The following is a 13835-nucleotide window of genomic DNA, read 5'->3' as shown; positions in this document are numbered from 1 at the left end:
CGCCGCCTGCGAAGGCCGCGAGGAGGCCGCCCGGGGCCCCGAGGGTGGCGGCGGCGGCGGCGGCGGCGGTGGCGGCGGCGGGCTGCGGATCCAGCACCGCGCCTCCAGCGCCGATGTGCGCCAGGTGAGGCTGACGCCCTTCGGGGCCGACGGCCAGAGCAGCTCTTCGGCGCCGGAGCCCAGGCGCTGGTCCCTGCAGCACGTTCCGGATGCTTCTGGAAGCTCTGGGAAGCGCTGCTTCGTCTTCCAGTTGCAGCAGCCACAACCGGGCGCTCCGGGGCTGGGCGGTGACTTCAACTTCGGCTTCACCGGCACGAAGGGCGACCGGCTGGTGAGGTACCCCCGCATCCGGCTGGAGAGGAGCACCTCGTACCCCACGCAGCCCCGAGCGGAGCGCGGGAGCCCCACGGAAGAGCGAGGCCACCCGGGTCACCCGGAGACGCCGCCTCGGGGCCGCAGGGGGGCTCCCGAAATCCACAGGACGAACTCGGTGGAAAGGACGCCGCAGGGGCAGGGCTGCACGTTTAAGATCAGGCAGGATCAAAACGCGGGGCAACAGCACTTCAGAATTCTCGTGACTCGGGGGCCGGAAGAAGCCCCCCAGAATCCCGAGGAGAATAACGCCAGCAGCCCCGGTTCCACGGTAGCTGGCGCCCCGGTAAGTTGGCGTGCGTGTCGGTGTGACCGCGGGTCTGCAGGGACTGAGTCAAGCCAGAAGGCTCCTTCGGCAGCCTAATTAAAACAGACTTCATCCTCTTCCTTTCTGGGAGTTTCCCTCCTTCGGGCCAATGTAACAATGTCTGGCCGAGCTCTGAGATCATGATTTGTAGCCCCGTATTTGGTAGAGGCCCATAAAATTAGCTAGCGTTTAAGAAGATACCGTTTCTTTAGATCCTAAAAGTCGAATAACGTTGACTTCGGAAGTTTTGAAGATCCGCACGATCCTTGCACCCCCACCCCCACCCCTTTCCACCTTCTGAATAAAAGAATTTTAAAAACTTATTACTTTAATCTGCGGGTGACTCAACGTGTTGACATTGGAAACGCATTTAAAAGCCAGTCACTTGTGCGCGTAGCCTGCGATAACAGTTTTATTTAAAAATAATCAGGTCTAACAAAGGTGAGAGAATATTGCAACACTTGAGTGGAGGCTCTTAACTAAGTGCATGCAAAGTCTGATCAGTTCTTAATGGCCTTTTTGCTGTGGAGGGTTGGCCCTGGTTATATAATTTATTGTCTTTGGGTTTTTGTCCCGTTAAGGAGTACTGCAGAAGAGTAGTCACGCTAATGGGACAGTAAGAAGTGTGTTTTTGAAACAGGTGGGCTCATGGGCCAGGGCTGGGCAAAACTGCCTGGGGACTTGTTAATGGTTAGGTGGCGGTGGCCGTGCAGCTGAACACGGGCCACTTGAGTGTCTAAGCCAGACGCTGCATGTAGAATAGCGAGTGCCCTGTCTCCAGCTGTGGAAACAGACGCCCTAGAACAGACTTTGGCCTTTGTTTCTCTTGTATTCCTGCGGTCTCCCTTTCCGTGAAATGGAGTGCGGGAAGACAGCTGCTAACTTCACCAAGCAAATGATGACTCTGCAGCTTTCATGGTTGATAGTGGGATGAAAAGCGTTGCATCAGTTAGCTTTCCCTTCCCTAGTAATCACCAGCCACTGAGTGCTCTGTTTCAACAACACACTCCTTGTCCGTTGAATTGGTTTCCCCCCCCCCCCCCCCGGGTTTGTGGGATGACTGGTTTGGAGGACATGGTCATGAAACATGTAGGGAACATTTTGTTTGGGTTTTAGCTGTGCACTGTGACTTTTCAAAGCGGATGGCTGAGTATTACTGTGGGATTGTATCTTCTTTTGTTGCTGTGTGTTCAGAAATGTTTTTGGCTGTTCAAGCAAACTGTATCACATTGTCACCATTTTGAGGATGTAATCAGATGCTAAATGCAAATACGATAGTTTTCCTGGTATCATGTAAATGTTTCTTCTTCTGTTCTCTTCCATACTTTTTTCTTTTTTTAAATATCTAACCCTTTTGTTAGGACATGTCTAAGTGCTTAGTCTTGAACTCAGCCAATACCATTTTTATATAATTGTACACATTTCGGTAGCATTTTGATATTACAATACTTCTAACCTTCATCCCAAGAAAGTGTGTCAAACAGTTGTAGGCGTCACTGGGCGACACAGTTTCAAGCTGAACTTGAACCACCTACCAGTGGAGGTTGGATAAGCCAAATGCATTCCTAAAGTTAGCTTTTTTTTTTCCTTTTAAGTTTGTTTATTTATTTTGAGACAGAGGTGGGGAGAGAGAGAGAATCCTAAACAGGCTTTTTGCTGACCGGGCAGAGCCCGACGCAGGGCTTGAACCTGCGAACCGTGAGTTCATGACCTGAGCTGAAACCAAGAGTTGGACACTTAGCTACCCCGGCGCCCCTGCATTCCTAAAGTTTTGATAACTCTTCAGTTCTATTGCCAAAAACTTAAACCATTTTGTAGTTAGATGTCGATGTTAGATGGGATTTGTATAAAGTCTCATTTGGCTTGAGATTTCTAATGTAATTAGAAAGTAAATACAATATACTAAAAATTATGGGTTGATACAAGGGCTAGCCCTCGAAAGGGCTATTAAAGTGGGAAACAGATTTCCTCAAATTTGGAAACTTAAGGTCTAGTATAAAGAGCTTTTCTTGAGAACAAGTTTGGTCACAGTTTTATAGGTGTGGTTTTCATATGTGAATTTTTAATCAGCAATAATCGTGCCTCGGATAAACCTCATTGGCTACGATACTGCCACTGCGCAAAGCTCATATGTGAATTTTTATATATCTGTGTATTTTTGTTCACATACTTGAATTGGTAAATGGTTGGTCAGCAGCTGGCGCTTTCTAAGCAACAACTTTTTTCTTTATGAAGCAAAAACAAAACTTGTCACGTAACAGACCTGTCGGCCCCATTCAGCACCTTGTCCGCGTTTCATACGGGCAGGGGTGTTCGGCATAGGCAGCAGTGACCCTGGCCTTATTTATCTTGAGGGAAAACATTCACTTGGACGTCTGCAGTCTGGCTGCCACCAGGCTTTTTTCATGGTTCACATATCTGCTGCTTTGGTGGAAAGGGTACTTTATTACTAGGTCACGTGAGAAATTGACTAAAATCCTTTGCAGTCTGGTTTTTAAATGACATGAGAAATCTTGCTTCGTTGGGCAGACCACTCAGGATTCCTTTTAAAAATGTGCCCATCTTGTATAGTCTGTGCCTTCGACCTTAGTACAAGGTTATCCTGTTGAGCATTTTTCTGTGTCTCTGCTCCTACACATCCTATTGGGAGTAAACCTCACATGTAACATGGCTTCAAAAAACGTTAACCAGCTAGATTCCTGGGGAAGAAAAATACACGGAAACCCCTTGCGCTGATGTTTTTCCATCTGGCCCACCACCCTTTCACTGAAGTCGAATTGCTTCTTGTAGTCATCCGTTACGATCTTTCAGAGGGCTTAGAACTGCGCTATCCTGTTTGTGGCATTATGAACCAGTCATTTAAAGGAGAACTTACTTATTGGGGGCTCCTGGGTGGCTCCGTCGGTTAAGGGTCCAACTTCAGCTCAGGTCATGAGCTCATGGTTCGTGGGTTCGAGCCCCATGTCGGGCTCTGGGCTGACAGCTCAGAGCCTGCAGCCTGCTTCAGATTCTGTGTCTGGCTCTTTCTCATCTCCCCAGCTTGTGCTCTGTCTCTCTGTCTCTAAAATAAACATGAAAAATTTTTTTAAAAAAATAAAGGAGAGCTTCTTTTCTTAGTTTTTGAGTTGTTTGGTTTGCTTACAGACTGCTTAACTGTATTCAAGTTTCTCCAAGGAGGTAGGATCACTGTTTGCCAGGTCGGGTGCCCCTGTTCAACACCGTTTCAGGCAGAGTCACAACTAGGTTCAGCATTTTACCAGCTAAGTTCTCTGATCCCATTAAGTTAAGTGTCCAAGGTCCACTGTGGATGTAACAACAATATACTGGGCGCTTGGAAAGTTTCAGAGGCTGTCTCCAGTTGCTTGTGGACATGGTTTCTAATGGAAACAGAGGGAGGAGGGTCAGGGGGGCCAAAACAGGTATATTCTCCCACCCACTACGTATACTATTAGGGAAGGGAGTGTTTCCCTTTTACTTCCACCCTAGGGTCTCTGCCTTTCCGTGCGCCCTCTCAGCGGACCTACACTTCACAGAAGCAGTGTAATAATAATAATCTGTTGGGATTAAACATTCACTTTACTATAAGTGACAAAGGAATACCCCAACTATTTCTGTTTGGGGGGGGGGAGTAATTTTAGTTTGAACCTCTTTTAGAGAAGATGATTTTACTGTACAGAAAAATCTCAACAATAGTATTAGCTGGTGTCACTTTCCTATGAATAGATGTATAAACCACCCCTTTGTTTAAAAACATGTCAACAGCAGTGTAACGAATAAGAAAAAAGCTAGTATTCTTTTCATGCCCTTGGGTGTTATTGTTGTTGTTGTTTTAAGTTTATTTTTGAGAGAGAGAGAGAGAGAGAGAGAGAGCAGGGGAGGGGCAGAGAGAGAATCCCAAGCACGCTCTGCACTGTGAGTGCAAAGCCCAACGGGGGGCTCAAACCCACGACCTGAGCTGAAACCAAGAGCGACACTTAACGGACTGAGCCACCCAGGCACGGCTCCCTTGGCGTCTGATTGGATCCTAGAAACATTTTTTCCCTTGAATATAGTAACAGTTTCTTAATGTGATCATGTGATCACATGGGACTATTCCGATACTATGTAACAAAATTTCAACTATTTTTATGGGTGTTTTGTTTCCGCATCCCCCAGTGTTGACACAGATAGGAGTTTTTACACACAGACAAGTATGCTTGCAGTGGAATCTCATGTCTCTCTGTAGCACTGCACCTTTGAAGAATGCCTTCATTTACTGTAACTGACATCCCATTGCAGAAGCATTGCCTCTCTCAGCCTTCCCTGCTATCGTGTGAAATAGTGCTGTTTTCCTGTTTGATGTGACGGTATGTGATGCTGTCATTAGGTGTGGAAACTAGCGTATCAGATCACTTTGTTTGTGCGTAATGGGAATTTAAAAAAATACCTTTGCACAATTTAAAAGTCCGTGTAGCCAAACAAGCAGTTAAATGCTTCTAATGATGTAACGTTTTTGCTGAAAATTTTGGAGACGGTGTCTCCATTCGGTGCCTTGCAGCACTGGCTTCACAGAGAGAGGGGCAGCTTTGGAGACCCACCGAGGCAGCTTGGGCAGTTGATTGACGTGTCTGGGGGGCAGTCAGAAGCCCTCTCTGAGCCTGCTCATAGGTGAAAAATGAGGGTAAAAGTGTTAAGCTCACAGGTTTGTGGTGAGGTTTAAAAGAGACAACAGGGGCGCCTGGGTGGCGCAGTCGGTTAAGCGTCCGACTTCAGCCAGGTCACGATCTCGCGGTCTGTGAGTTCGAGCCCCGCGTCAGGCTCTGGGCTGATGGCTCAGAGCCTGGAGCCTGTTTCTGAGTCTGTGTCTCCCTCTCTCTCTGCCCCTCCCCCGTTCATGCTCTGTCTCTCTTTGTCCCAAAAATAAATAAACGTTGAAAAAAAAAAAATTAAAAAAAAAAAAAAAAGAGAGACAACAAATGTGGAAGTTCCTGATTGGTGTTAACGTAGGGGTTGTTTTCCTTCTTGACCAAGTATTTGTAATACACAGGTTTTTCTCCGAGGAAGATAATTAAGTTAACTGTGAACAGTTTTTGATCAGTATTAGGCACAGCATGGATTTAAGGCATACCTGGAAGTGTTTAATAACTAGCTTTGAAATGTCCTTCCTGCTGTCATCTCATCTGTCCCGAGTCTCTGGCCGTTGGATAATCAGCATCCCAGATCCCTAACACCACCTGTGACGACAGTCCTGGAAAAGAATCGAATTCGTGAGCTATGCATTGTAGAAAAGGACTTGGAGTTGTATTTGCTGTATTGAATTTTGAAACTCTGAAACATCTATTTTGGCTTTTCAGGCACGCTATATTTTTATATCATTTTGCTGTGATTTTTCCATTGGTTGAGTTTACTTTTCCTTCTTAAAGGTTGAGGCTTTTGAGCAACACTGATGTTATCTGTACAAAATCCCTGCACTGTATGATATGCAAATGAGGATAGTATCTGGGAATAGGCCTTATCAGATACTGCCTTTCAGAGGGTTTTCATAAATGCTGCAGCTGTCTCTCTTGGCTAAGCCTGGTGCCACAGTTCCTAGGCATTGAAATTAATCTATAATTTTGTAACACATGTTAATAAGAAAATTGTTACCTCTACCTAAAAGTTCACAATACCAGAAGCAATTTACTGCATGTAAGAATTATCTTAAAACATAATGAAATGTTGGGTGTCTGTACAGTTGATGGTTTTAAACTGAGCCTAATCTCAACGATAATGTATTTATACAACTTGACATGATGAAGCACATTTTTAACAAAAATAATTAAGTGCATATTATTTTTTTTTTTAATTTTTTTTTAATGTTTATTTCTGAGGCAGAGAGAGACCGCATGAGTGGGGGAGGGTCAGAGAGAGAGAGGGAGACACAGAATCAGAAGCAGGCTCCAGGCTCTGAGCTGTCAGCACAGAGCCCGACGCGGGGCTCGAACCCACGAACCGCGAGATCATGACCTGAGCCGAAGTCGGTCGCTCAACCGACTGAGCCACCCAGGCGCCCCTAAGTGCATATTATTATTGCTGAGCTAGATTACTGCCCTAAGTGCTTTGACTTTATTATTATTTTTTTAGCTGTTAATAATACTACCAATACATTTGCAATAATGAGGAAAAAGCCGGAAATTGACAGATGGTGTCAAAACTATGGATCGAATGCGTAAATACCAGAATATCCAAGTTTCCACTATAATTGCTAAAAGAAGCTTTGGAAACCGAGTTCCAGAATTGCCTGGGGATTATTGAGAGGTTTAATGTCCTGTTTTTGGTCATCCAGTTGCCTTGATTTCCACCAGGCATCATAACATAACCGTGTCCTACCCAAGAGAGAAGAGAACCCCACGACAGTCTACCTGCTATATACACCCAGCTCCAGTTTAAAGATTAAGAGGGCCTAAAGGGATAGGGTGTTGAAAATGTTAGTTATAATCTGTATTTCAGGAGGTCTGTGATTTTTTTTCTGGGCAAATGGAGCTTCTTGAAAGATTTTTAACTTTTCTCATTATGCATCGTGGATGAATAAATGTTCTCAATGAATGTTCCTTTCTGAACCTTGTTTATTATTCCACTCCAGCTATTTGGGCGAACTGGAGTCCCGAGGGCTATAAAAAAAAACAAGGAAAACAGGTGGCCTCAAAGTAAGCGGTCGACGTCCTCGCCGGTTCCGTGCTGTCCTGAGTTGACACTTTGGTGGTCTCCAGGCATCACCACGTTGTGACAGGAAGTTGGGCTTTCGGTACGGAGGTTGGAAGAGATTGAATTTCAAGAAGCCTGCTTTTTATACCCTGATCGTTTTAGAACCATGAACTGTTCTGACACTTTGGAATCAAGTGCTTAATGGGAAGGGAGGGGTCCTGGAATGAAAGTGTCAGAAATTGGGTTGGAGGGGGTCCTCTTTCCTTCAGATTGACTGCCGTTGCTACACTTAGTGTTCAGATCCTTTGGATCAATTCCTTGAGAAGCCTGCCTTAACTACCTATTCTTTTTTGTTTCATTTTAGAGAGAGAGAGAGAGAGCACTCAATAGGGAAGGGGGCAGAGGGGGAGAGAGAGAATCTTAAGTAGGCTCCACACGCAGCCTGGAGTCTGATGGACGCAGAGCTCGATCCCACGACCCTGGATCGTGACCTGAGCCAAAACCAAGAGTTGGACGCTCAACCAGCAGAACCGTCCAGGTGCCCGGACTGCCTATTCTTTGAAACCATCCTGTGTTTATTTTAGTGTTAAGTGCCGTGCCATATTCTGCTTACTGGATAAGCAGAAAGTGGCAGGGGACGGAGGGTGGATTTACTCCAGGGAGACGAGACCAGCATTTCCCCCAGCAAATCTGCCTTGCGGAGCCCCTGGAATTTATTTACACAGCCTGCTTTTGTGACTGACTTGTTATAGATCAGAATGAGTCACGAGGCTTTTATAGCCCTCATCTCGTAATTTTGAGGAATCTGCTTGCGACCTGTGGTCTTTCATCATGTTACCTACCTCTTTCTGGGGGGGCTAAGAAAGGGTAGGGAGGGTACTAGGCATAGCAAACATTTGATGATTCAAACAGTTGGATAGATTTACAGTTCTTATTCTCTCTATAGGCCAATCCGGAACTGATAGACCTTTAAAGTATACTTAATGACCCACATGTCATATCTATTTCCTCGAGAGACTTTCATAATCATGTGTATTTCTTGACTTTTTTTTTTTCATATTCTTTTAAAATACATGATTAGATACTTGACTCTTGAGGGGAAGGGGGAAGCTGCTTTTCTGGAATTGAATAGAAATTCAGATTTTTTTGAATTGAATAGAAAAGCTGAGCTGCAGCAGAAATGTCAAAATGTGTACCTGAAGCTCCAGCCAAAAAACCTAGCACTTCTTCAAAGCAGGGAGCTTCTGGCTAGGAGTTCTGTTGTTCAGCCAACAACTCCCTGCCCCTTCCCTAAGGACTTTGGCTGAGTTGACCCTGCACACTTACAGCACAGCCCTGGGGTTCTTTCTTATTCTCCTCATCAGTGACAATGCCTTAATTTTAGATTCAGTTCAGTAGATATGCACTGATTGTATTTTCCACTGGGGGAAAAGAGACACTAAATTGTAACAAAACTCTGAACTTTTGATGCAGTCTTAATATTTAAGTTGACTCAACCTCTTACAGCAGTAGAAACCATGCTTAAAAAAAAAAATTGGAGTGGGGGGGTGCCTGGGTGGCTCAGTCACTTAAGGGTTCAGCTTTGGCTCAGGTCGTGATCTCACAGTTTGTAAGTTCAAGCCCTGCACCGGGCTCTACGCTGACAGCTTGGAGTCTGGAGCCTGCTTCGGATTCTGTGCCTCCCTCTCCCTCTACTCAGGCGCTCCCTCCCCACCTTAAAAATAAATAAACATTATAAAAATTTTATTAAAAACGTAAAAAAAAAAATTCTGGCACAGTATTCTACACATTAACATGCATTATTAGGGTGCCTGGGTATTATATAAAGGACAAAGCAGTAAAAATAGTTTTATGGAAACACAGTGTGCCCAAGGGCCTGCCTGCACCCTCCGTTGAAATCCTACGAGCAAGAGGTGCTCCTGCATTTTGTAATCCGGCACTGACTTCTAGCCAACGTGTGCAGGAGTCATTCTTGAGTTTTCTACTCATAAACTTAGAGGGCTGTGTGTTCCCTTAGGAATTATGTCGGCCAGTTCCTTTCGGCTTTAAGATGAGGAAGTTGAGCATGATTTTTGCAGTTGCAGAGAACATTCTTTGTATCTCACAAGCGTGAAGTGATTGTTTCCTAATACTGCACGTGCCCTTTCTGTACGTGCAGCTACTACTTGGTGTTAGAAACCTAAGAGGTTGGGAAGCCTCACTTCTTAGAGCTTTCCAGATGGCAGACAGGATAGCGGACATGAGGCGTAGCCCGCAGAAGTGTCGGGCCCTGCATAGGCGGCGGGTGGCAGGTTGCTTACACACGGGATGGGACACTGTGGGTCATGGGGGATGAGAACCATCAATGTCACGGAGGGGAAGATTGGCACCGGATCTGGAAGGATGACCAGGAGTTTTGTCAGTGGATCAGCAGGGAGGGGCTTTGTTCAAGAGACTGAACGTAGAAGGGACTGCCCGTGATGGGCTTCCTGTGTTGGCCCAGGAATTTCCTTGATTGCGATCGTCAAGTTTCAGATTGTTTTTTGGTGTGAAACTTTGTGGAAGAACTTTGGGGTGCAGTCGTCAGCATGAATAATTCTTCTCTTTCCCGTCAAACGTTGAGCTGAATGAATTCCTTCCTTGCCTGTCCTCTGCCCTTCCACAGAGCTCTTGTATTATAAGCACCTGCCTGGGTCAGGTCGAGGACAGAAAGATACCAAGACAGTCCATGCCATTGAGTGGTGGTAACAGGAGTTAAAGTGGGGCCTGTCACTTTTAATGTATCGTAGGGCCATAACCTGAACAGGAATGAGTAAGCTTGATTTATAGGCCTTGCCTCTGTTAATTGTTTACACAGGCAGGGGAGAATTTACCCTGAAGAAGGGCTACAGAAATGAGTATTTTCAGCATCACTCTGCCCTTCTTTCTGTTTGAAATGACATTTGGACATAAGAACATGCTAATCCGTACTCTACGTTGTGACACGGGAACCGTTGTATTAATTATGTGTAGTACTTACGCTTGAATTTGTATCCATTTTGGCTTAACAAAAAACACGTCCAGAAAGTAACCCCCATTTCCAACCATGCGGATTAACCATATTCACTTATACGTGGATGCAGTCATTAAATAAAATGAATAATAATGATTGGATCTAAAACCTAAACCAAGCACTAAAATAAGCTCAAGATTTTAAATCCAGGTTTCAATAATTTCATGTAAATTGTTCCACACCATGGAATAAGAAGCAGTTAAAAAATCAGATCTGTGAAGGATGGTAACACTCCTAACCATGGAAGGAGAAAAGGGAATCACCAAGATGGGTAGACTCAGCTATATGAAAGTATTAAATTTCTGAACAGTGAGAAAAATTAACTCGGGAAAACCACAGATGTTTTTCTTAGCGATTAACATGATTTTCTCTCACGGCATCTCTTCTCAGTGTCTGTGATTGTACGTACATAATTTTGCTAACAGGTTAATGTCTGCGTTGCAAAAGTTGTAGTAAATACTAGGAAAATAGCGAGAGTCCTCATTCTCCTGATTCTCCCACCTCTGCCCTGGGAAGTAGGCACAGGGCGGGTGGTAAAACCCAGAGGCATGAACGACAAAGACATAAGAGCTCGCCCTCCAAGCTGCATCACTCTGTGCCTTTTGTGTTTAAAAAAAAAAAAAAAAAAAAAGGTAAATACATTTTATAAAACTGGGAGGCCTTGTGGTTGCAAATAGTACACCAAAGTTGCTGGTGGTAGTATTTGTGGATAGGACTTTAGAATGAGTTTCATACATTTAAGCATTTAAAAATGATAAGGAAGGGCACCTGGGTGGCTTAGTTGGTTAAGCATCCAACTTCAGCTCAGGTCATGAGCTTGCAGTTCATGGGTTCAAGCCCCACATCGGGCTCAGTGCTGACAGCTCGGAGCCTGGAGCCTGTTTCTGATTCTATGTGTCCCTCCCTCTCTCTGCCCCTCCCCTGCTTGTGCCCTGTCTCTCTGTCTCTCTCACAAAGAAGCAGACATTAAAAAAATTTTTTTAACGATAAGGCAACTGATAGGTACTGGAATTCTTGTGTTTTGAAACATTGGAGTTAATCCAGAAGGAGTTACAAATCTAAACAGAAGCCTTGCTAAATAGATGCTTTTATTTTCTACTTTTTAAGGAGGTTGCTCTCTGTACCCATTACAAAGAACGGATGGATGGAAAGAAGGCCTGTTAAGATTACTGGCTCCTGTTAAAATGATTTGGTGATCACGCAGCTGTATTTAGGTCTCAGCCATTAGACCTTCTGGATTATGAATGCTCCTTTGATCCTTCCTTGAGTACATTTGTCACCCAGAATTTTTAAACTGGAAATTTTCTTTTGAGTAAATACATCTACGAAATAGCTAAACCAAGTTGTACATATCATTATTCTTTGCTTATGAAAACTGACATCACAAGAATATGCTTCCTGAATTTAACATAATTGAGCACTCTAAAAATGTTCCCATTCTAGTTGGATTAATCCCCTAACTTTTGATTGCCACTCAGCTTGGAGCTTATTCCTTGGCAGTTTACACAGAAAATTTTCGGTATTTCATGTTTGAAAATCAAGTAGCCTAAACTCCCATGGCACTATAAATGAAGACTGTTGCCTTTAAGAGGTAATGCCCGAGTCAGTATTAGTCAGTATTAGAATTGGAGACAGTTCCTGAGAGACTGAGACTTGCATCTCTAGGGAGCTCAGTGAACAAGTAATGTACCGTGTCGTGGCAGGGAGATGCTTTACTTTACACGTAACATTTTATTTATTTTTTTTACATTTATTTATTTTTGAGACAGAGACAAAGCATGAATAGGGGAGGGTCAGAGAGAGAGGGAGACACAGAATCCGAGCTGTCAGCACAGAGCCCGACGCGGGGCTCAAACTCACAGACTGAGACATAACATTTTAAACTTGTGAAGGAGGCCGAGACTTTGGGGGATACCTCTGTCCCCAAGGAGCGGATCCTTTTGATGAGAAGAGGGGAATCCCACAAATGAAAGACCGTGGTGGGGGTCCCATGAAGTGGCCTGTTTGCCTCTCTGAGAGCTCCTGGTCTAACCCAGGAACACTGAGAAAGATAAGAAAACAACAACAATATTACCGGTCTCATCTGGGGAACCCTGGAAGGGGACCATATTTAGGGATTAAAGATACATATTGATCTGGGGACCATGACACGGCAGAAATCATGAAAAGGCCATTCTGTGACTCTCCAGAGCCCAAGGTAGTTGTGACTGATGGACAAGACGGCTTGTGGAAAGGGATCTGGAAGAAAGCAAAAACATTCACCTTGGAGATCAAAGTTTCCTGGGCCCGGAAGGAAAAATCCAGAAGAAAAAAAGGTTTAGGATCTTCTCTGCGTGCACTCTCTCGCTCTCTCTTTTTAATCAAGTACTAGTGAGGACTTTTTTGGGGAAAGAGTTTCCGTGGTTCTTTTTTCTCATGCAGATGCTAGAAAAATCTGATGTCATACCCATTCCCACAGTCAGTATTACCTTTGCATTAAAGAACAGACCTGACCTAAGGGTCCAGGCAATGAAGTTCATGCAGTTCTGCGCTTACTATCTATGTCCTGGTAAGAGAGCAGAGCAACACTCGATGTTCTAGACTTTGATGATCTCCATTTCAGCGCCTTTGTTTTGCCAGGAGTCTTTTAGGGCTGATGTTGGGGTGAAGGAGATGCTCCTGTGTTTCTGACTTATGGAATCAGAATATTTGTACATTCCTAAGAAGCCTGCGTCTCCTAGATGGAACTTCTTTTTGCTGTTAGAACAAGTGGGTGGAATCTCCAGTTGGGCTGTCTGGAGACTGATAAAAATCCTCTGTGAGGTTGCCGGTAGAGGAGACCAGTGTTTACGCCGTGAATTCATCCGGTCCTTCCTGCCAGACGTCATTCTAAGTTCTAGGTATATACAGCAGCAAACACACCCAAGAACCCCTTGCCCTCATGCTGTTTACATTCAGGAAGTGTGGAGACAGATGAGCAAAATAAGGAGGAATACGGTATATTAGATGAGGATCAGTGCCGTGGGGAAGAGAGCACTGTGTTTACATTTTCCACAGAGAAGCCAAGGAAGGCTTCCCTGAGGTGATGCTCAGCAAGCCGGGCAGGTAGCTGGGAGCAGACCATTCCAGACGGTGGGGAGGGGGAGGGAGAGCCAGTATGGTGGTCCTGAGGTCCACATGTGCCAGCATGGGGGCCAGCGTAGCCAGAATGGGCACACGGGGAGAAGACGCAAGGATTTGGAAGACAGAGTGGTCAGGGGGATGAACAGATCGTGGAGGGCCACTGTGAGGTCGTGGGGGTGGAAGGCCACAAGGAGGGGCTTGACCAGTGCAGTGAGGTGACCCCATTTATATCTTCGCAGACCATGCCGGGCAAGGGCTCCCGTCCTGAGGCTGCAAGGCAGGAGCAGGGAGGCCATCGTAGTACGGGTCACTTCAGAGGTGGCAGAGCCCGGGCTCTGGCCTGTGCCGCTGTCCCCTCCG

At 45.2% G+C, this 13835-nt stretch overlaps 1 protein-coding gene and 1 pseudogene across 15 annotated transcripts in view; one reads left to right on the top strand and one right to left on the bottom strand.

Annotated features, from left to right (window-relative positions):
- The window catches only part of NEDD4L (NEDD4 like E3 ubiquitin protein ligase), a 344201-nt gene that overhangs the window by 196499 nt on the left and 133867 nt on the right, over positions 1 to 13835 (top strand). The window contains exon 1 of one of the 15 annotated variants that reach the window (XM_040478704.1): positions 187 to 658. The exons of the other annotated variants lie outside the window; for them this stretch is intronic. The gene's annotated coding sequence lies outside the window, so the exon portion shown is untranslated. Of the gene's footprint in view, positions 1 to 186; positions 659 to 13835 lie in introns of those variants that run through there. 15 annotated transcript variants of the gene reach the window in all.
- On the bottom strand, positions 2688 to 2806 carry LOC121033257 (uncharacterized; annotated as a pseudogene).

Source organism: Herpailurus yagouaroundi, unplaced genomic scaffold (assembly GCF_014898765.1).
Source record: "Herpailurus yagouaroundi ecotype Mexico unplaced genomic scaffold, PumYag 142, whole genome shotgun sequence".
In the NCBI taxonomy this organism is placed as follows: Eukaryota; Metazoa; Chordata; class Mammalia; order Carnivora; family Felidae; genus Herpailurus; species Herpailurus yagouaroundi.
This window is presented reverse-complemented; position numbering and strand designations above follow the sequence as displayed.